Source organism: Oryctolagus cuniculus, chromosome 14 (genome assembly GCF_051225735.1).
Source record: "Oryctolagus cuniculus isolate XC-2025 breed Fujian yellow rabbit chromosome 14, ASM5122573v1, whole genome shotgun sequence".
Taxonomy (NCBI): Eukaryota; Metazoa; Chordata; class Mammalia; order Lagomorpha; family Leporidae; genus Oryctolagus; species Oryctolagus cuniculus.
Genome location: NC_142880.1, coordinates 1,986,810 through 2,010,209, shown reverse-complemented (window position 1 = coordinate 2,010,209; position 23,400 = coordinate 1,986,810).

The window sequence follows — 23,400 nt, the reverse complement described above, 5'->3', positions numbered from 1 at the left end:
CTGCCCAAGGCCTTGAAGGGCACGTGGGCGTCTGGTGAGGGCAGAGGCCACGGGAGAAGGCGCTGCCGGGCACGTCAGCACGCGCACTGGTTCTGAACGGCCTGAGCTTGCGGGAAAGGGCAGAGTGGCAGACGAGGAGGCTGGGGCGACTCGGCCTGAGGAAGCCTCTTAGACCACGTCTGTGCCCCGCCAGGAAGCGGAACTGCTCTCCAAGGCCAGCGCTTCTGTCAGGAGGACTGGGCAGGGGCCCCAGCCTTGCCTCCCTCTCTGCCTCCACAGCCTCCACCAAGTGACTCTGCAGCTCTTGCACTAAGGCATGGGGAGTTTCCCCACTGTTGGCCTTGGCCTTGGCCAGCACAGTGAGGTGTAGGGGATGAGGCACCTGCTGCAGCGCAGCTTCACCAGGCCTTGTGAAGTTCTGTTTCCGGTCCGTATCTCTGCCATTCCCGTGAAGACAGTCATGGAAAATGCAATTAAAAGCTGAGTTTATTTTGGTGTAAAACATTCTGAAATTCCTGCATTCCAGGGGCCTTTGAAAAGTTCATGGCTGTGTGTATTGTGAAAAACCCATGCACCAAAATGAAATTAGCTTTTAATTTTGTTTTCCATGAACTTTTTGGAGTGCTGCCATATAGTTGATACAGTGGTACAATGAAGCTAATAAATCATATGTATTATAAGACATGCTCCAGTCAGGAGCGGAAATGTGTAGGACGTGCCGTAGGTAGAAGCAGGGTTCCCACATTTCTCTTCCATTCCCTGCCTCTAGGCCCCAGCCTCGTCGTGGTCTCTGTGGTTTTGTCACTTGGGAGTTGCCGGTGGATGGAGCCGTCCTCCTTCTGCAGTAAGCGTGTGCAGTGAGAGAGACTTTGGTTCCATAAGCTGCCCTTGACGTTCCTCTGCGTGCTTCCGGCTCTCCACAGCCGGCTCCTTCTTGCCCTGGTGTGGCTGGTCAAGCCGGTGCAGCCCTGCATTCTGGTTGTCTCTGGCTGCGGGCTGTTGCTGCCCTGACAGCTGGGCCTGGGCCTCAGGGTGGACCGGCGCTTTCTGTCCCTTGGGCCGAGTGCCTGGTGTGCAGTGGTTGAGTAACATGGTGAGTACGATCCCTCTTTTCGAACTGCTGAGCTCGGTTCCTGCCAGCAGAGGTGAGGGGGAGCCAGGAGACAGTTGGCCTAACTGGGTTGCCGTCTGGCATTGGCCGCTCCGCCGGGCACACTTCCGAGTGGGTCTTCGGTTTGCCCCCCACTGGAACACGTGTCAGCGAGTTGGAGCAGCACCTTCCTGTTCAATGATTCTTTTTGTGAGCAAAGTCTTTCCTTGCCTGTCGCAAGTCTGGTCCTTTCAAATCATGGTATGTATCCTTTTCCTCTCGGGACAACAGCCCGTTTACCTGAAATGTAGGTGAGTTTTTCCTTTCAGCCCGACACTGGTCAGAGTGCTCGGCGTCTCGTGTGTGCTGGTCTCGGTGCTGATTAGCGGCCTGAGCCCACTCTTCAGTACGTTGGTTGTGAGAATTTTAACACCAGTTTCTCTTTTTCTTCTGAAAACGTTAGAGCTTAGCATCTTCATAGACAAATATAATAGGAAACAGTAATTTTTTAATCAAGTTTATCCAAGCACGTGAAATTCTGGACGTTAAAGTTGACCTTATTCAGGAAACAAAGACTTCAAGTCCCTGCAGCTGGAACAAGAGCCCACGGAGGCGCGGCCTCCCGAACGCGGCTGAGGGGCAAGGTCGTGCTCATCCTGTCCTCCTTCCCACGTTCCTCCTCAGCCCCAGTTCCCACAAGGGGCCGAGACTATCTCCACCACCCCAGTGGGCCTGGCTCAGGCCTGAGCCATGGGTGACTCCGCAGAGCCCAGCACCAGGAAGGCCGGGGTCTCCCAGGAGGCGGATGCAGCCCATCTGAGCCCATCTGTGTCAGCACCCGCACTGGACAGCGGCAGCGTGTGGCCGGGCGAGAGGCTAGGGCTGGGCTGTGGGCCCTGGGGGCCTCAGCCTGGCACCCTTCCCTCGTGACCCGTGGCTGGAGAGGAGGAGGAGCCTACACGGTGGGGTGGGTGAGGCGCAGCCCCAGATAGGCCCGAGAACAGCACTGCGCAGCACGTCGGAGATTTGTCCCTTCCTCGCCCTCGCCCACGTCACGGTGAAGCGAGCTGCGGCTGAGGGGCAACGCCAGGTCTTCCGATGCAGCTTCTGGAAGACCACCTGTGAGCGTGCATGTCCCGCACAGCAGCCAGAAAGCAGGGGACCTTGGGGGCACGAGCCGGAGCGAGGGGCGGCACGCCACCCCAGCTCACGCTGCAGCCCAGAACCTGGCCCCAGGGGTTGTCCTACTCCCCACCTCCACTCACACCCCCTCCACCTGGGGCCCCAGGGCGGGAGCGCAGTGGGCCTAAAGCACAGGTAAGGATGGGCTCGCAGAGCGGGCCCTGCGCTCCCTGGCCCCGGCTGTGCACTGCATGGCTGCTCTCTGGAGGACAGCAGTTAGAGTCCCCACCAGGACGGAGCGTCAGCTGGCAGAAGCAGCCCCGGGGCTGGCGGGCCGGCCGGCCTGCCTTCCTTCCTTCCGCACCATGGCAGGGCCGGTGGCGGGCAGCCAGTGGTGCAGACAACGGGTGGAGCGGAAGCCCGTCCTCTTCGCGAGCCCGAGCCTCTAACTGTGGGGGGCTGGAGGACGCCCTTGAAGTAAGTTCTTGCTGACAGACGAGGAGGCTGGGGGGTGGGGGCGGGGGCGCTGGCAGAGGGGCCTGCTCTTTATGACAGCCCCGCCCCCGGAAAGGTAAGAGCTGATGCGGAACCAGCGTGTGCGGATTCACTTCCCCCCTGCCCTTGGCCAAGGGCGAGCGCACAAAATGGGATTAATTGGGATTATGGGGGCTTTGGCTGCTTGGCTGCTACTCAAGGGTGAATGCTTAATTTATGTCCCGGCGGTCTGGACGCGGCCTGATTAGACTGGCTCGCTCAGGCCATTGTTTGCCAAGGACTTCCCTCTCTAAAGAGTGGCTACAGGTGGTGCTGTCTGAGACGGACTTTTAGCTTCGTTGCTGAGTGCGGCTCTCGTGGGTCGCGGCAGAAAGAGCTAAAAGCACTGCTGGGTTTAGAGGCGCTGCCTCCCCTCCTCGGTGCTTCCTGCGCCAGCACCGCGCCAACAGGTGTGAGCGCTGCAGCGTGTGTGGAGCGGGGGTGGTTTGCTGCTAGAGCCCTTGTTTGGCAGACAGCCCTGAGCAGAGATGGCAGCATTCGGAAGGGCCCCGCTGCCTCTGGAAACGGGAGGGTGCCCTGGAGCGCACGGAGCAGGGGCTGCGCCCGCTTCCCCGCTGCGCCCGCCGGCCCGGGATCCTCCAGCTGTGGCAGGCCCTGGGGCCAGGCTCTGCTGCGCTTCCAGGGCCGGGCAGCGCCCCTTGTGCTGGAGTTGGAGGGCTGGCTGTGTGTGCGTGTGAACGCCTCGATGGCTCAGCCTGCTTGATGGGGTTCCTGGGCCACGAGTAGGCTGAGGTCTGACCTTTGATGTGTGTCAGAAGAGCCCAGGGGGGTTGGGCAAAGCTGTTCTTTCCCAGAAGCCTCATGGTGTCCTCAAAGGCACATCAGCTCCGTGCCGGGGGTTTTAAAACAGACTTGTCTAGCCGGCGCCACGGCTCACTAGGCTAATCCTCCGCCTAGCGGCGCCGGCACACCGGGTTCTAGTCCCGGTCGGGGCGCCGGATTCTGTCCTGGTTGCCCCTCTTCCAGGCCAGCCCTCTGCTGTGGCCAGGGAGTACAGTGGAGGATGGCCCAGGTGCTTGGGCCCTGCACCCCATGGGAGACCAGGAAAAGCACCTGGTTCCTGCCATCGGATCAGCGCGGTGCGCCAGCCGCAGTGCGCCGGCCGCGACGGCCATTGGAGGGTGAACCAATGGCAAAGGAAGACCTTTCTCTCTGTCTCTCTCTCACTGTCCACTCTGCCTGTCAAAAATAAAAAATAAAAAATAAATAAAAATAAAAAAAAGAGAACAGACTTGTCTGTGACTTGGGTGCCTGGCAGAAATGAGGCAGAGACCTGTGTGTTGGCCTCACGATGCTTAATTGTGATGTAATTCTAGACACCTGTTCCTGGGGCCATCCAGACATAGTGTCCTCACTGTGTGTCACGCTGTTACTGGTAGTGTACCTAGACCATGTCCCGGTGGGTCAGTGTTGTTTCTCTTGGCTTCCTATTGAGAAAGTAGAACGTGGTTCTCTCATGTGAGAAGTCTGTCGTATTACATTTTGGAAAAAGAGCAGTGCTAACTATGCAAATTCTGCTTTTGGTGAGGATCCCGTAAGCTTAATAACATGATAGAATATGCAGTTATGAGCACATTATGGTGTTAATTAAAAGTTACTCTGAACTTTTATAACATGTTATCTTCCTCAACTACTTTGATGATAAAATCCAAGACTTAATCAAGAGGGGAGCGGGTGACCGTAAAGCTGAATGTGTCGGAGATTCTAGGGGGACAGAGAAATTGTGGAAAGGGAAAAAAGCGCCATGTGGAGCCGCTTCAAAGCTGGAGCAGTGAAGACCCTGCGGAGACTCGGCAGAGGTGAGGGAGGCCCCTCAGGGAAGAGCAGCAGGTGCAAGTGGGCGAGACACAGACGTGTTCCCAATACCTCGCAGAGGATGCGCCCTGGTCCCTGGCCTCTGGTGGGCACACCCTCCCCTGTACAGAGTAAGTCCTTCCAAACACCAGACACCTTGCAGTCCGGTCCTGCCTGTGCGTGGAGACACCCAGCCAGAGCCCCCCTGCCCTGGGAGAGCTGGCAGAGACCCGTGGACTTTGCTGGCTTAACCACGTTGTTGACGGAGGAGGAAACGGGCCAGAGGGAGTGGGCTTGCCTGGGCCACACAGCGAATATCCCCTTCTGAAGTACTTGTAAGTAAGCTGGAAGGAAGACACGAGTAGATGTCCTTCGATGAGGCGTCTCGGCTTACTTCTGCTTTTGTTTTCTGATATTGCACTGGAAAACTGGAGCTGCGTCTCAGACACTGCGTTCAGAGTTAGCAGTGTGCAGCTGGCAAAACAGGATTAGCAGCTCGTCCCTCCCATCAGTGTTTGCTACAGGGAACCAGGCGGGCGCTCAGCTGTGGCCCAGGCGCATGGGGCCGGGCTTGAACTGGAGTTCACCGAGGCTGTGTCAGGGCCCTGAGAGGCGCATGGAGGGTGTTCTTCCAGAGGAGAGGGGCCGCCAGAGCACAGCTGCGAGGCGGGAGGAGTGGGGTGTAGCTGCAGCGCACTGTGTGTCACCGGGTAGCTCGCAGTGGAGCTGGGCCAGGCAGGTCGTGCGTCCTCTCGGCCTCGGTTTCCTTGGACGGTGCCTGATGCTAGGAGAGGAAACACCACGACCTTGACTCTTGAGAAGTGCCCGTGGTTGCTGGATATGCTGACTGCAGTCGCTGGCAGCAGGGCCTGCTGAGTAAGATCCAGTGTCCTGGTGTGGGCATTCAGACATTCGTCCGCAAGCTGGACAGAGTGGACATTGAACAAAAGTACTGGTCAGAGGGGCAGGAGTAACATACACCACAGATGTTATCTTTAATTTTAAAAAAGGGCTACAACAGTGTTGCTTGTTTTCATGAGATGCTTATGCAGCTGAGCTGATTTTACATAGCTGTATTGATTTTAATGTCTTTTTAATATTTGGAAAATGTATGGCCGTTTTTGTGAACCGTGACTTCTGAGTGCATAGCTTCCCTAGGAGGAAAAGCAGGTCTCGTTGTCCAGACTCACAAGCGCTTGGTTCAGGACAAGGGGAGGAGGTGCCGGCCGGAGCTGGAGCTCAAAGATGTAGCGAGTGGACGGAGCCACGTTGTGTGGTTCTGTCGGCTTTGCCTGCAGGCTTGCCCGTGTGCCTGCCGGTGTGTCAGCCTGTAAGTGGCCTGGAGAAGGCGGGGAGTGTGGGGCTGTGCGCCGAGTGCCGCGGTTGTCTGGCTCGTGTTGCGTGGCGGAGGGAAGCAGGGATGAGGCCGCAGAGCAGGAGAGGGAGGCGAGAGCGCATCCTGGGGAGAAAGCTGTGGCGGCTCCAGCTGGGCCACTGGTGTCGCTCCCCGTCTTCGCGGAGGAACGACACAGGACCCTGCGCTGTTCTTTCGTCTGCTCGGCCCTCCCTGGGTTTGCTGCTGGTTCTTCCCGGGTTGGCTACCGTCCCTTCCACCTCCGTGGAAGGGCGGTTCCCCCTGCCACATTCCCCACTTCCACGGGGGAGCGGCACACCGCCGGCCGGCTCTCTCGGGGGCTGCTCAGATGTTATCTGGATGTTCCCCTTAGATGTTCCTGGTGCATGTTGTCTCTCTCCTCCTTTATAGTCCTCTTCCACCAATCCCAACTCTGCTGCCCACACGCCGAGTACGCTGCTCTCCTCCAGTCAGGAGCGGGATCAGCTCCTACAGTTTATTGGTTGAACTGGAGGCAGCTGCGCAGAAGCTGTTTCCTCCTCTCCCAGCGCCATATTGTGGGAGAGCAGATGCATAGAATGTCTTAATTCCAGTAACAGTCTAGTCCGAGTTGCTCCCCACAACTGGAGAGGTGTCCTGCTGAGTAGTTTTTAAGTCTACCATGGGGCCTTCACAAGCTCGCGGAAGGTGCACGTCCTGGAAACGCTGTGCGTGGATCTTGGTTTATGTCACCGCGAAGTAAGTAGCTGGAAATCCCACTCTCCACGAGCCTGTGAGGGTGGGCTGTGCGCAGCTCCAGAGCCCCTCCTCTAGCTCGCCCGCCACCCACAAGCTAGGAAATGGCCGCCTTGGGGTGTGGCTTCAAAGCCAGAGCGAAGTTAGGTGTCTCAGGTCTCCGGGGAAGTTGGGGAAGCGTGGCCGGAGCTGTGTGCGGTGACGAGCGCTTGGCCACGAGGCAGGGTCCGGCCGGGGCTCCAGGAAGCCGTGCTCTCCGGTGAGCTGGTGTGGGTTCCAGAGAGGAGGTGCCTCTCTCCTCCCTGCCCCTGCACCAGGGGCCTCTGCGGTGGTGCAGGAGTGTGGGGAGCAACTCGGACTAGACTGTTACTGGAATTAAGACTTATTCTATGCATCTGCTCTCCCACAATATGGCGCTGAGAAGGGAGTAACAACTTCTACGCAGCTGCCTCTCGCCAACTTGAGTGATGAGCTGCAGGAGCTGATCCTGCTCCTGATTGGAGGAGAGCAGCGTACTCGGCGTGTGGGTAGCAGAGTTGGGATTGGTGGAAGAGGACTATAAAGGAGGAGAGAGACGGCATGCACCAGGAACATCTATCTGAAGGAACACCTGTGCAGCCCCCGAGAGAGCTGGCCGGCGGTGTGCCGCTCCCCTGTGGAAGTGGGGAAAGTGGCAGGGGGAACCGCCCTTCCACGGAGGTGGAAGGGACGGTAGCCAACCCGGGAAGAACCAGCAGCAAACCCGGGGAGGGCCGAGCAGACAAAAAGAACAGCGCAGGGTCCTGTGTCGTTCCTCCACGAAGAGGGGGAGCGACAGAGGAGCAGCCCCGTAAATAGCATGGAGCCGGGCTGCGGCGTTCCCTACCTCCGGGGGCCGCAGAGCCTGACACTGAGGTGTGTTTAGAAAGGGGCTCAGGAACTCTGTGGCCAGCACTAACATGTGCTGTCACGCATGTTAGGAGACCGGTAATCAAATGTCACGCCTCAGAGAGGAGAAAGCCCACCTCCTCCCCCGGGCAGCCAGCGTGGCCCCGACGCTGCCTCAGCGGGACCTCCGGAGAGCGCAGGCAGGGTGCTCAGCCTTCGGACAGCGGCTGCTGCCGTGGAAGCATCCCTGGACCAGCAGGAGATTGACACAGGACGAGGCTGATGACAGTCCCCGGGGCCCGGGGGTCCTGGGCTGCTGCTAGGGACATGGCCCTGCCAGAAGCCAGTGCCCCCGTCTCACCGTGGCTCGGCTTTGCCGCTGTCCCCGCCGGGGGAGGGCAGAGGCCTGGCTGTCTCCCTCCCTCCCCTGTTCCTTTTCTCCTTCTCTTCCCCCTCCGCCCTTCCCTTGTTCATTCCCGCCCTCTCTGTGCCTCCATCTGCCGTGGGGACAGGGCTGCCGTTTCTCTCTGCTGCCAGGCGGTTGCAGCCCCTCAGGGTTGCTGCGCCCTCACCAGAGGCGCTGGCACCAGCCCACCGTCCCCCCAAGGTGTGTGTCTCAGCTCGAGTCCTGTGCCCAACCTCCTCCTCCTGGCTCAGAGACTTCCTACAGGCAGCACGGCCACACCTGGACCCGCGGGGGCCCCTTGGCCACCTGCTCCCCCTCCACTCAGTTCATCAGTCTGCAAACCCAGAAGTACACGTCGTCATCATCCTCCCATGCATGTGAAATCCTTACCACGAGTTCTGCTGCTCAAGCATTGCACCTCCCTGCTCGGGTCTCCATCTCCCTGCCGACCCTTAGTCCACCACCCTCCTGCCTCACCTGGACCCCCACTATGCGCCCCGGGTGCCACTCCGTGGCTCTGTGTTTGGCCCCTTTGCCCTGAAAACGTCTGTAACACAGTCTGCTCCCCCATTTAACAGGGACCAGGCGTCAGGGCCTAAGTGGGATTCCACGGCTTCTCTGCTTAAGATCTGTCCACGGTGACTGGCCAGCCTGTCCCCTCCTGCGTGTCTCTGTTGTTCTGACGCTGTGGCCCACGTACCCCATTTCCCTTCCAGCCTCTGTGTGGCCTCAGGGTTTCCACCGCATGGGCCTTCCCTCGCCCACTTCCTGCCTGGCTGGTTCCTCCAGCTTGTCCCTGTCTCAGGGCGAGTGTCACCTCTCCCTGGAGGCTTTCCTGTCTTAGATCCCTGACTGGGCTCTTGGTTGCTCGTCCTCCGTGTCCTGTATTGCACTCCACAACTACAGATGTTTTATGTGTGAGAAGACCTCAGAAGTTTGTGGGAAATGCCATGAAAGTAGGCTCGTTTGAGCACTAACCCGACTGAATCCACGCGTGGTGGTTGATCTTAGTTTGTGAAGCTTCTGAAGACGTTTCCTGTGCACGGATTTGGAGTTTTTGCATGAAAGTGAACGCAGCTCTTCACTGCGTCTCGCAGGAATGGGTCGGAGTCGCCTCATAGTCCCCCTTGCCAGACCTGTCCCCGTGACTTCCCCGAGACCAGAGGGCGTGCCTGTCTCAGCATCGCAGCCCCGGGTGGGGGTCCCTGTGGCCGCTCAGGATGCGCTCAGCCTCTGTGGAGGGAGCACACGGGTTGGGCACCGTGTGAAACACGGAAGAACACCTTGTATCGGTAGTGAGGCCTGGCTGCTGGTTTCCTACCCTCCACACACACACAGTGAATGGTTGTGCCACGTCACCTGTATGGGCGGGCGGGCGAGACCCTGAGTCTGCCGGCTGAGCAGCCGTCACTGAGCTGTGGCACCAGACACCATGCCAGCACAGGCCTGGCCTCCTCTCGGATTGCAGGGCAAGGACAGAGTCATGTGAGACAGCACGAGTCAGGTCTAGATTCCCCCAGTAGCCCTGCTCTGCAGAGTATGCCACGGCCTGCGCTTGGCGGCTGGGGGCTGCTGTGCTGAGCTCAGGGCCGGGGGAGGTGCAAGACTTTGGGCAGCCGTGTTCTCCCTCTGGGGCGCAGCTTCCTTGCCTGCACCTCACTTCACTGCGGAGGAGACGAGGTCACCTTTGATGACGTGCCCGCTGCACGTCAGGCCTGTCACGGGCATCTGGGCCCTCACTGATGAGGTGACATAACGAGTCCAGGCTCGCAGCTTCTGAGATCAGCACTGTGTGACGCAGAAGTGTATTCTGCCTGCTGGTAAGCGTGAGGCCTTTAACTACGAGGTGCCATCTGGGTGTCCAGTGTCGGTGCCACGGGTGGACGTGCAGGTCCATCACGGACCGCCGAGGGTTGTCGCGTGGTGACGTGGTTTCTACGCATCTGTTACAATAGGCAGGGAATTCACACCTAGATGGTGAGCTGCTGTTACAAGCAGTTGACGCTAGAATGCCCTTGTCAGAGGGAGCCCCTCAAGTGGACGGTGTGACACAGAGCCCTGGACACATTCGTCGCACTTGGTGGATCTCAAGACTCGCAGAACCAACAGATTCTGCTAGCAGCCCTCCCGTGTGCACACGTGTGTCCCTTCCACAGTGCTCTGTTCTCTTCCCTGTGCTGGTGCTGCTCCTTGGAGGCGTGGGCTCTGGGACCCTGCAAAGTAGTAGGTACAGAGGCAGAGAGGCCACCTATCCCAAGCCCGTTGGCTCAGAAGGTGGAACGGGGTTCATGGAGCATATCAGACGGCAGCGTCAGTTCACGGTGAAGGCCACCCCGGCCCCGTGCTTCCTCCTCGCCGCCGGCAGTCTGCGGACACGTGGCTCAATCTCTTCTTCCAGGCACCGGGAGGACTGGCTTGCAGGTAGCCCGGCCTTGTGGCGGGTCCTGGCTGCTGAAAGGTGTCGCTTCCTGCCGGGAGCATCGAAGAGCCACCAGTGGTTGTCCACACTCTGTGACACCTGAGTGTCGTGTTGAGATTTGACTTAAGCAGCCCTGACCGGCGATGGCAGAGCCGCTGTGAACCTGAGTTCCTGAGTGCGTCTCCCGGCCCATCTGCCTGGGCAGCGCGGCGCGGCATGTCCGTGCTGGACGCTGGCAGCCTCATGCGAAAGGGAACAGCCCTCCTCTGTTCCCTGAGCGCGGCTGGCATGGGAGAGCGTGTGGTCCTGGGCAGCCCAGGGAGTCCCGCACATGCTGCTCCCCAATCCGTGAGGCAGGGGCGGTGGTGGCAGCCTCGCTGGCAGCCGTGTGTCAGGTTCCTGAGGCACAGCTAGAAACGGGTTGGGAAAAGTGGTTCTGTTGGTCGATCCAGCACGTGGAGGCCTGCCAGGGGACAAGGGGAAAAATCGAAACTCCTGCCTGGTCTTTGCTCACCCTCGGGCCTTCTTTAGGGAAATCCTGCACAGGACCTCATGGGCTGCGAGCCCCCACCTCTAGGTTCTGGCGAAGCCAGGACCCCTCGGTGGCTGTGAGGCATCGGGGCCCCTCGACGTTCCCAGCCCCTCCAGAGGAAGGGCCGAGCAGCAGCCGTGCCTCCCAGCTGCCTTGCTGGTGCGGGGCTTGTGAGCAGGACACGGTGACCGACGCTGCCCTGTCTGTGGCAGCAGCGCCCCGGCCCAGTCGTTGGCTCCCGGGGAACCCCGAAAGAGCATCACAAGTTAGGAACACTCCTGCCGCATTTGGAGGGCAGGGGTGAGTAGGGGGCGGCGTCTGGCGGGGTGCTCACCCATGCCGCGTTGTAGGATGGGTGTTCCCTTCTTCCCGTTAGGTTTTCGTCTGCAGGTTCGTCTCTCAGTGGCTGTACAGTGGAGTGAGTAATGCTAATGTAGGCCGTTTTAGACATTTTAGTTAATTTAATGGTTTTGAAGTAGCATCTTGAAGGTCAGATGTGAACATCTGGAATGTGGCAGGCGTCTCAGGGGAATACGTCTACACAGATGTGCCTGTGCTTTGAGAGTGTCATTTGTAGCTTTCAGTTTAATTTTGAGTGAAGGAAAATGCCACAGATTCTAATCTCTGCCTAACTCTGAGTCGATAAGATCTGTGCGTGCTTGGCGGGGGGCGGGCGAGGGGGCATGTTCCTAAGGACGGGGCTCCCCGCCCTGCCATCCGCGCTCTTCCCGAGCCTGCCCCAGCTTCCTGGCCTCTCCTTTGCTCTCACACTGCACACTGGACAGCAGGCAACGTTTCCCAGAGCTCAGGACCCACTGCAGCCGTTCCGGGGTCGCTAGCCTGAGTGTTTGGTTCCCAAGGCTCTTTGTCCCTGCAGAAGACATGGCCACAGCTCAGGGACTCCTGCATCAAGAGGCTGGGCCTCCAGCAGCTGACATCGGCCAGCCCACAAGAAGGGAAATGCGTTAGTTCAGCCCGGACTCGTGTGGACAGGGAGTGGCATTTACGCACTCTAGGATGCCGGAAGGAGGCGGGGGGAAGCCCAGCTGCAGGAAGCCCTGAGCCTTTATAGCCATTGTGGACCTGACCTTGGCAGGAGCTTCAGTCGTCCCTGCAGGTCGAGAGACACCACCGAGTAGGCCTCCCCGCTGCCCAGGATGGCACACAGCTGTCCCGACCGGCTGACGAGAGAGCGGCCCGCAGGTCCTGCTCCCAGGAGAAGCTCAGAGCATACGGCCTAGGGGAGCAGCTGCGGGGGGCACAGCTCTGGGAGCTGGGCAGGGGTTGGTGGGGATTCCCATAGAGGAGCTGGTGTGGATGACGCGGGCCTGCATGCCGGCCACTGCCCTGCCCAGCACAGGCCACCTTCTGTGCCCTCATAGAAACGAGGTGAGACAGGCCGTGGTGGCATCTCCGCATGCCCCCTAAAGCTCCGCGAAAGCAGCTTGGTTGTGTCTCAGATACTGTCCACCACGTCCTATGGGGCAGATGGGGCCAGCCTTGGTCTGTGAAGCACAATTGCTGACCCGCCTCCAGTGCTCAGTCAGCCAGGGGTCATGGCTCCAAGGGCACAGCCGTTTGGAGCATTCGTGGGGTCTTAGCCCTGATCTGCCACCCCACAAGGGTTTAAAGCCAACTCCATCTTTCCCCGTGTCCTGGGAAGGGCAGGTACCAAGAGGGACAGAGCCGGGAAGCTGGGAGCTGCCAGCCTGTCTCAGGAAGCTGAGACTGAGCACTCAGGAGGAAGAGGGAAGGGGGTGCCCTGGTGGTTACCAGGGAGACAGCCCCATGGGTTGCTGGGCACCCCTGAGTGTGCAGCTGGCTTTCCCAACACGGATCTTCCCTGGGGAAGTTGGGCTTGGCTGGTCCTCCTCCCGCCAGACAGACCGGTGGCGACAAGCCTCAGCGATTGTGGAGGCCTCCGTTAACTCACAGAGAGCTTTCTGTAATCATCTCTCCCATGCCCGTAGCCAGCCCTGCTGCAGGGGGACAGTCATCCAGGCCTTTCAGGGAGGAGGAGAGGCCGTCCCCAGGATCCGGGCGCCACTCAGTGCCGGCTGCGGCCCCGGCTGCCTGACCCTCTCGGACACTCCCGGTTTGGCAGGTGCTCCCCTGGGCGGTGCCCTTGCCAATGTGTCACCAGGGTTTCCAGAGGGAGTCCAACGTGAAGAGGGCACACAAACTCCTCTGGATGGTGGTGGTGGTTTTGTTTGGTTTTTCCACTATTTTAGGGTCCGACGTGTTGGCTGCTGGAGTGTCCTCCAGTGATTGGCTACTGAGCGCAGCAGCTTGCCCACAGCAGCAGCCCTTGGAACTTAGCAGGCAGAGGGGGTGCCTGGGGAAGGGTGTCACCATTACCTTGCCACCCACCCCCGTCTGCCTGTGTGTGTGTGTGTGTGTGTGTGTGTGTGTGTCTGGGCAGTGTGTACGGCTTTGGGGCAGAGAAGTTCCGCTGGACAGCAGTGTTCGGGGTGCAGCTCCCATGCAGGGGGCTCTGCCACTCTGATCACTGCCATCCCCAGGCACTGCCAGGAGAACAGGGGGCGGGGGCCTTGGACAGGCCCGCCCTTTGCACTCCTACGCCCTCTCAGTGCCTCAGCTCAGCACCTGGTGGGAAGGCACCCTGTGCCCACTGAGGCAGGCCCGGCAAGTTAGCCTCGTCGTCGAGGGAGAAAGCTGTCCGTGGACGTCCCCGGCCTTTTCCTCGCTGCCGCCCCTTGCCGCTGTGGCTGGTCTGCGTCTTGCTGCCGTAGGAGGCACGTTGCAGTTTGGGCCGCAGGCTCCGAGAACGCAGAGGCACAGCGCTGCGTGCTGCGGCCCAGTCTCCTGTGCTCCTTCCGCAGTGCGCTCCGGGCCGGGGAGGCTGTGCCGAGAGCTCTGCCTCTGCTCCCTGGCTCTCTCCTCCCCGGTCCTTCTCTTGCTCTCTTTCTTCTCTTGACCACTTGTTAAATCTTTCTGTTTGTTTCCCCCCTTTCTCCTGGGACCCTCCGACAGGCAGGCTTGCCAGATTCATTTTCTGATCAAAGCTGTTTGATTTGGTCAATTTTGCCACATTGGAGACGTTCTCTATTACAGAGATAAATAGCTTTGGGCTAACTGTCAACGAAAACTTGTAAGCTAATAAATTATTCCAATTTCTTCCCGCGGATTTCTCTGGAGACAGCCCTAGGAAATACACTTTTTGATTAGTAAATTTCTCTGTGTGTGTGTCTGGACATTCAAATGTGTCGGCTTTGATTAGCACCATTGCTTTTCACGTCGGCGTTGGCTGAGGGGCTGTCAGCTGCAGGCAGTCCTGATGCATAATGCATCAACTGGGCCCGGAAGCAGGAGCCTCTTCCAAGGCTGCAAAGGCGGGAAAATTGCCCTAACAACCCCGTGGCTTGCTCGGCACCGGAGGGAGCTCGGCTTGAGATCCTGACAAGACTCCAGCAGCAGAAGCTGCCCATGCCGGGTGCACCGGGCCGAGCCCCGTGGTCACAGGGTGCCAAGAACCAAGGCCGCCACCCCATCTGCCCGGGGCCACCACCTGCCCCTCCTCCCCTGGCCTCGCACCCCACCTCTGTCACCCTGAAGTCTGCACAGAGGCCAGCCCCGCCCCAGCAGGCCCACACAACCCCTGGCCTCTGCTCGGACGCGGGTTTGCTGTGTGTCTGGTTAAGGGCCCTTGGGTTGTTATAGAAACAATATTTTGGCTATAACAAATCAATCGGTGCATGTGAACACAAACATACAGATCATTTATCAACTGCAAAATACCCTAAATTATGACCTTTGTAAAGCCCATCAGAAGGGCGAGCGAATGCATAACGTAAATTAAAGCTTGAAGGGTCAGCGGTTTTTACTTTCACTATTCATCTTTCTTTCACCTTATAGGTTTAAGAACAAGAGGGCTGTGTAATTACATTTCAATGGGGTGCAGCGGTTCATTATCCCCCGCGCGCCGACCTGCGGCTGCGTCTCCCAGGCAGCCAGGTGCATTTCCGCAGCCACTGCCCGGTGTGGGACCACACTTGCTCTTGGGGCTGATAGCGTCTTCCAGTGCGTAACGGTGCTATCAGTGCAATTTAGACGGGCTAAAGGGGTGAGGCGTTTGCTCCGATCAATACCGCGGTTCGTGTTGCCTTGCGGTGTGGCAAGGCCCACCTGGTAATTCTTCCCAGATGGGTTGTGCCCTCGCCTCCCCGTCGCTCCCGTTCGGATCAGCACGTCCCCGAGTGCCCGTCCCCCTGCATGTGGTAGGCAGCGTTTTGTGCGGGAGCCCACTGCACTGATGGAGATGGGTGGCTTCCAACAGGAAACCCTTCTGCTGCCAAGTGTCTGGCTGGTGCCGATGCCACAGCCGAGCACGGCGGCTCCAGAGTGCAGCTCATTGTGCAGGGGTGGGGGACTGCGGTCACCGTGTTCTGACCGATGGCGCCGTACCACAACCCCAGAAACTCTGGTGTGCCCTGCTCCAGCACACAGACACGCTGGGCTGGCGGGGGAGGGTGTGTAGAGGCCAACCTCACAGCAGTGAGTGAAACTCAGGCCCCTTAAAATGAGTCGAACGTGTCCACGTCTCCCTGGACACGCACGTACACACACCTGCAGGCAAGGGCTGGACTGAGGCGCATCCAGTGGCTGCTAGCCACCCCGAAAAGACAGGAGGGTTGTGACCTGCACGTGGCTGAAGTCTGCATGCCAGAGGTCGCAGTCACATTTCACTAGTGTACTGGGGAGAGGGACTCCCCCCCCCCTTTTTTTTTTTCAGTAGAAATTGCGGTAAAATGCCCAGAAAAGCTGCCGTCGTAACTGATGTAAGTGCTGGGGCACTGGTGCCAAGTAAACCCGCCTGGCGGTGCACCAGCTCTCCACTGCCGCCGCCTCCCAGCCCCAACCGCCACCATTCTGCGTTCTCATTCTGTGACTTTGGTGACCCCCGATACCGCGCAGAGTGGAATCCTGTGGTATTTATCTTTCTGCGCCAGGTTTATTTCACTAACATAGCGGCCTCGAGGTGCATCTGTGTTTTGGCGTGGGTCAGGACAACGCATTGGTCCTGAGGCGCCGTATATGGGATGAAGCGTTCTGGAGACTGGGGGTAGCACAGCCTTGCGTTAAAAGGCTCCTCCTTTCTGGAGGTGTTGCCTGCAAGGCCGATGATAAGAAGTTAGAGAATTCCCTCGGGAGCAAGCCCAAGTTAGTGACTGTGGGAGCCCAGGGACCCGGGGCACACAGCACCAGACCACACTGCCTCCAGCCATGCAAGGTGGAGACCAGAGGGCCATTTGCTGAATGAGCGATGTTTGAGTGACCTTGGCCAAGGACACACAGCCCTACAGCATTGCAGGGGCGGACGGAGGCAAGAGGACTGTGTGCGGCGGTGACGTGGATTTCACCCCCATGCTTGAGTCAGGCTTGCGGCCGCCTGTGGGACGTGCTGTTTTCCAGAGTGGAGTCTGTGCTTGGACTGACGCCGGAGGGCCTGTGTCCACTCTCGCAAGATGGGGAACTGTCTGAGAGCTGGCAGCGTGTGTGTGCTGAAGCCAGCTTCTCCCACTCCGTTCCCGGTGTTCTCCGCACACAGCTGCACGCCTGCCTCGTCAGCAGTGTTCTTCCATGGGGTGGAAGTGTTAGCAGTCCTGTTTCCTGGGGGGGGGGGGGGGGGAGGGGTCTCAGTTTTCTCGCCACGGCCACTAGGACTGTGCGTCAGGAAGCGTCCAGAGTCCCTCAGCAGGCTCCCTGAGTCAGAACCCAGGCAGGGAGCCGAGCAGTGGGCATAGAAGCTGCTGGGCTCCTGTGGTCCGACAGGAAGCGCTCCTGGGAGCAGTGCGTGTGGCACGCCCACCACGGTTCCAAAGCCAGCCCCTCGCTGTGGTTCTGCGGTTGTGGGGGCCCACCACCGGGAGGAGGGGCATGAAGCTAGCACTGCACCACCCGCACCCCCGGGCTGGGGTCCTGGGCGGTGGCACTGCCGCCACACTGCCAGCGGCAAAGCTTTGCCGCACGCCTCCCAGCGTCCTCGGAGTGGGCATCAGCGCGCCTCTCCTGCTGAACGTGTTTCCATGTTGGAAGTTCTGTTTGTGCTCCGCTCCTCAGCCTGTCGGTGGGTCTGCCTGGATGGCAGTCCCTGGCAAGGGGAGAGAGCAGGGAGGGAGTGCTGCTGTCCTCAGGGGCTGCGTCGCTGTGTAGGTCGGCCGGAGCCTGCCGCTCACGCAGGCACCCTGTCCCCACCGCTTGTTCCCCTCACCTAACACGCGTGTGCGGCTGCGACGGCACACGGCGTCTGATCACAGGTCCGAACTGGCATTTGGTTTTCCCTGACGGTAACCTGAAGCTCTCTCTAGCTGCTCGGCCAGGCAAACGTGGCAGACAGCTACTCTGCTTGCCCTGGTTTGCGTCCACTGGAACTCAGAAACGCGGGTCTGGATGGGACACAAACGGCGCGGCGCCCGCAGGCGCTCCACTCCGCCGCAGATAAGGAGAGGCCCGCGGCTGCAAGTGGCCCTGGCCGCTGCTCTCCCCCCAGTCGAGGTGTCTGTCACCAAAAAGGGGCTCCATTTGTAAATGTTAACAAAAGCTAAACACGGGGTTTTGCTATGGTAAGGAAATGCCACACTCCCCTCTCCATAAATTGGGCTTCCAGGAAGCAATCCCTCCCCCAAGAAACGGCTTGTGGGGAGGGCACAGCAAGCAGCTGGGTTGTAGGAGTAATAAAGAAGGAGAATCAATAGGGCATGCAGTGCAGCCGAGGTGCTGCCATCTATCACGCCGCCTCTCTGACTCCAATCATTCATCATGCTCAATGAGGCAGCAAATAGGAAAATGACTATTTGTATCAAACACATCTGCACTCATCCACTGAGGTGTTTTATTCCCATTAACTCTGAAAGTAAAATACGCAGAGTTCTCTCGCTCCTTCCAGCTCAGGTTGGCAGAAGGAATCCACAGCCCGTGAGCACAGACTTTGGCACGAGTTTGCACCGCGTTTCTGGGACGGGGCCGGGGGACGGCGCGGTCCCGTGCAGCTCCCCGCCGGACGCCGTCGCCGGGCGTCCCCTCTCCCCCGTGGTGAGAGCGCCATCAAGGATACAGTAAATACTCATTACATTCTCTCTCAGTGGCTCCCTTTTCATCCCATAAATTACCCCTGCTAGGTGGCACGGAAGCTAATTTCACTAAGTCTGTGGAAGATGAGATGTAAATGGGAGGATTATCATCATTATGGTGTAATACCCCATGAAATGGGGGCATCATTACTGGTGCTTTTTACGAGGTGCGCGAGTGGCTTGCAGCCTGCGAACGTGCTTCCGTGGCCTGCGGCGGGCAGAGGACCGGGCGGCGGCCACAGGACGAGCTTGGGATTCCGAGGCGGGACGTGCTCCAGGCCCAGCGAGAGGTGAGTGCGGCCAGGTGTGCCGCCTGGCAGTGGTCGTGAGACCAGCAGAAGGGCGCCGCCTGTCCCCAGCACCGCCGTGCCCCTGCCCCCGGACTTCTCTGGACCTTTCGGCTGACCTTATTTTCGCCTCATTCTTCCTGGTTTCTCTTGTAATTAAACTGATTGTCCTGCTCAATCTCTGTGAATTCCTCCCTGTCCCTGGAAGAACTCGTGCTGGATAGAGAAATAAATGAAGCAGCGTGAGCCTCCGCGCCGCCCGCCTGCAGGCCCCGACGGGGCCACAGGAGGCCAGCCTGGCCTTGGCGCGGGGGTGCCGGGACCAGCTGGGTGCCAGGCCGCCCCTGTGGAGCCGCTGCTTCAACCCGAACGGGAGGGCAGTTCTCGGAGGGCCTGGAGTTCTCGTTCCACCTCTGATTTGTCTTCCGCTCATTAAGTTTGGCACGCAGAGCTGATTGTCTCGGGAGCAATCTGGTGGCATCTGCTGGTGGCTGCGGGCACAGAACGTGTCAGCTGCACTGGGCAGTCCGTGCACACCCAGCGCTCTCCCCAGGGCCTCTCCCCTGTGAACACCTTTCTGGCCTGTCTCGCGTGTGCTGGGGCTGACTGCCTGCCTCTAGCGTCACAAGCCGCTGCCTTCCCGGGTTCTGACCAGGAAACGTCATGGGCAGAGACCGGGCCGTGGTGTGGTGTATGGCACGTGAGAGAGGAGGGGGAAAAGGACTGGGGAAAAAAAAATAAAAACCTTGAAAAGAAGGACATACAGCCAACAGTTCCCCCGAAATAAAAGCTGTCAGAATTCCTGCACGAGCTGGGGTGCACGTACACACACGGTGTCTGCTGCCTCCCGCGGCCTCCTGACGCAGCCCAACCTGGTTTTCTTCTGACTTCGAAAGAGATTCGGGGGCTCTCCCGCAGCCCTTGGCCCTCAGTACCGGTGCCATCCAGGGGTCTTTCTCTGTGTGTCACTGCCTGTGTCAGCCATGGGGTGGCCTGAGCTGGGGATGGCAGCACATTTTAATGAGGTGGGAAGTGTGGGTCTGAGATACTCGATTTTATTATTCAAAAAGCTCAGTGGCCAAAATGCCCTTCAGAAACGCATTTTATGTGCTTAACAGTTTGCGTTTTCCTGTGTGATCTTTGTGGAAGGCGTTTAAAGCAAACCATAAACAAAGAAACATTGATATGGAAACCATGTAGCACTGTGCACAGCCATCTTCATATAGGAAAAACATTTTTGAGTTTGTTTTTTAGACATCTATTCCCCCTACTGGTGATATCTATTCCTATTTGGCCACTTTAAAAAAAAAAAAAGCGTTGAGGCGGCAGGAAGAGCGGAGGGGGCCTGAGGGAAGGGCTTTGTCTCACGCTGCAGACGCCAGCGCTGGACGCACAGGAGACCGGGTCACCTTGAGGAGTCTTCCTGCCTCGCTGAGCTCTGCAGTGGGCGCCCGCTGCCACCCCAGGCTGTCCCTGGGCGTACAGGGAAAGAAGCTTGGGGCGTCTCCACCCAGTGTGGGCCTGAGCCTGTGAGGGTGGTTCCACGGAGTGGCTGTCCTGTGTCTCCACGCAGCCCTTCCCACACCCGCAGGGCGGCAGCCCCGGGCTGGACTCCTGGCCGTGTCCCACCACGGCTGCATTTCCTGAAGACCAGACTGGGCTTGCCTGGCCCCTGGTGGAGCCACACAACAGTCGCCCCGTGGACCTTGGCCTCCTGGGGCAGCCGTCAGCTGCCTGGTGCCCAGAGGTCCCATGAGGCAAGTGGGCAGAGGGCAGGGCCGCTTGGGTGAAGACTCTGGTGGTTCCACCGCTGTCCAGGTCCACCGAGAGGCGCCCGGGGCCCAGCCTGCAGGGCTGCACCCAGCTCGGCTCCCTCAGGCAGAGTGGACGTGGGAGCAAGACAGGGAGCCGAGGCCCCGTGTGCAGTCCTGCCCTGTCCCCGACTGTGGGAGCCAAGGCAAGACACCCCTGTGGGCCGGCCGTGCTCTGAAGAGGGGCCAGGGGTTCATGGACATGACTCAAGCAGCATGGCGCAGAGCTCGTTGGCGGCCCCCACAGTGCCCACAGCCACCCCCGCACTGGAAGCCGAGAGGCTGGGGGGCACCTGGGACACCTCAGCAAGGCGGGCGCGGGGGGAGGCCCCGAGCAGGGAGGGGGGCGTCCGCGGCAGCACCCAGGCCTCTGTGCTTGTCTCCTTAGCGGGGGTGCCGAGTGTTCTGGAGCCCCAGCGCTGAGTGGAGCAGGACCCTGCCTGTGACGCCTGACCTGTGGGGTGCCAGAGGCGCAGCGCAGCCCCATCTGCACCCGTGTGGCTCAGAGCGACCTTATCTCGGCCCCTGCCAGGCCAGCCACTGCCACGTGCCCGTGTGCCACGTGTGAGCTGCCGCCCCTCCCGTGTCACAGGCAGCAACTGGTCTTGCCGAAGACTGACCCCGGATCCTCTAGGAGCCGCCGCAGCGACGCGCAGTGACCGAGCGGCTGGGGCCCCGCGTCCCTCGGGCCTCGCCCAGTCACCATCGCGGGAGGAGTGCTGGCTGCTTCACACAGGGGAGCCGGGCCGGCACCGGGACTAGTGTTAGGCCCCCGGCACCAGCGCTGGGGTCCTGTCTGCCGCTCGCTGTGTGTGTCTGGGGACGTCTCAGGGCTTGAGGTCCAGGTCCTCACACTGGGGAGTCTGCTGATATGATTCCCTCCTCGTGAGTATTCCAGAATGCTAAGAGCAGAAGGCGTGGGGTGTCCTCTGTCCACTCAGGCTTCCTGTGGGAGACTGCAGCCACCCGGTGCAGTCTTCACACGAGGTTTCTAGAGTAATACGGGCTCTTTCTCCAAGACTGATGTCATGAGCAAAGTGTTCGAGTCAGATCACGTGTGCGTTTCGCAGGGTCTTTTCAAATGAAGAGGGGGGAGCTGAACAAAATGTGTGGTGGCCGTCGGGAAGTGGAAGTGTTGGTGCATGGTGCGTGTTTGCCAGACGCACGCTGCAGGCCAAGCACAGCACTGGAGGAGCAAGGCAGGCGAGCGTGTCAGAGATGCACTGCGCGATGCTGTGGCGTGGTAGCAAGGGCAGGGACGCAGATGAGGGTGTGCTGATACCTGTGATGCCGGCACCCCGTTCAGGTACTGGTTCCAATCCCAGTTGTTCCACTTCCGGTCCAGCTCCCTGCTAATGCACCTGAGAAAGCAGCAGAAGAGGGCCCGGGGTAGCACACCCGGATGGAGTTCCTGGCTCCTGGCTTTGGCCTTGCCCAGCCTAATCCTGGCCGTTGCAGCCATCGGAGAGGGAACCAGCAGTTGGAAGATCTGTCTCTCCCTATCTGTCTATAAACTCTACCTTCTAAATAAATTAATCTTAAAAAAAAAAGGAGCCATTTCCAGCTGAAATTTGACCTTGTTTTTAGAAACAAAAACTTTAGGAAAATGTCACTGCAGAGCTGCTACACAGAGATATTTGGCAGGTGCTGATATTTTCATGTCTTGGATGACAAGAAATGTGGGAATGTCACCATGGTTGTGAAAGAAGACCTTATCTGTTCCCAAAAAGATTCTAGAACAGAAGGATGGATGGTGAGCTGGAAGGGGACCCGCCTCTGGGTCTCCGGGAGAAGTCACCACCCAGAAACAGGACGAGTCCCGAGCTACAGAGGACCTGCCCCTCACTGTGGCCTGGCATGGTAGGAGGCACCGCTGACAGCTGCCCGGAAAGCCTAGGGCAGCCAATAGGGAGTGAGAGTACTGAGAGAAGGGAGGAGGCGGGCGGGGCGGTTAAACACAGACGCTGACGGGGAGGACCGCTCAGAAAGCATGGTCACCAGCCAGGAAGAGGCGGCAAGGCCTTGGCCAGCACGAGATAGCGGGCCGAGTCCCACAGGGTGACACGGACCCGCAGTGGACGCAGGCTTCTACGCGCGGCCCGCGGAATCCATCGTGAGATGAGAGGGGCAGGAGTGGCTGTAGGCGCTCCCGAAGCAGGGAGTGCCGCCCTGAGACCCAGGTTGAATGGAGGATGGGGGGGGGGGGGCGCACAGCGGGAGCTGATGGTTCTCCTTTCTCTCAACTGCTCAGCCCGCATCTGGAAAGCTCTCCAGCTCTGAAAGCTAATGAACCGAACCGCAGAGCCAGAACCCGGCGCTCTGCACAGGGAGTCCCACTTGTGAGGGAGACAGCAGGGCCCGCTCTAAGGAGGAACTTGGTCACGCAGCTGTCGAAGTGGGCCGCCCTGGGAGCGAGTGACACTGCCATCCCCATCCCACAGCTGGGGGCTGCCACGCTGCAGCACGGGGAAGGGATCCTCTCCACCACAGGCCTTCGCTACCCTCGGGGGGCAAGTGCCCTGGGCGTGCCAGGCCGCGGTGCCTCCAGGAGGGAAGGACCACAGCCCAGGGAGACGCATGTGCCGGGGTCTGTGGGGAGCAAGCCCTGAGAGAGCAGAGCAGTCTGCACTGCCGTAGGGGGGAGCCGGGCGGCACAGGGCAGCTTCCCGCCAGGGGTCCGGGATGCATAGAGGAGGCCACAGAGCTGGGCGGGGCTGCGCTGCAGGGACCCTGAGTTAGGATAAGGGAATGGCTCTCACTCCAGGAGGAGGAGCTGAGCGAGCTGCAGATTCTTAGATGAGAGACTAAGTACGGTGATCCGGGTGACAGAGAAGATGGACTGGGCTCGGGCGAGACTGGGGACAGGAAGGGTAGTCCTTTCCAGCTCCGATGGCCTCGACTTCCCAGTGACGGTGAATGCGCCCATTTGGAGGGTGAAGAATGCTCCCGCGGGGGCCGAGCAGCAGAGGGCAGCCCTGTGCTTGGGGGAAGGGCTGCCCTGCCCGTCTGCCGGTGAACGTGAGCGGGAGAGGATGGGCTGATGCGGCCGTGTGGTCCCTGGGCCTGAAGACCTGGCCCGGGTCCAGGCCAGGACAGCCCAGGAGGAGCAGGCACGTCAGAGCTTCCCAACGCAGTGCATCCGCTTTAGACAACTAAGAGGAGAAGTGGGCGGACAGCTTTCCAGCCTGTCAGCTCTTGCAGACACTGACATCCGAGGCGAGCGGGGCTGCCCTGGCCCTCACAGCCGGCCTCAGCGTCCCCAGGCCTGGCCCACTGCGGATCAGACGGAACAGGACAAAACTAGACATCACCCGAACCACACAAATGACTGCGCACT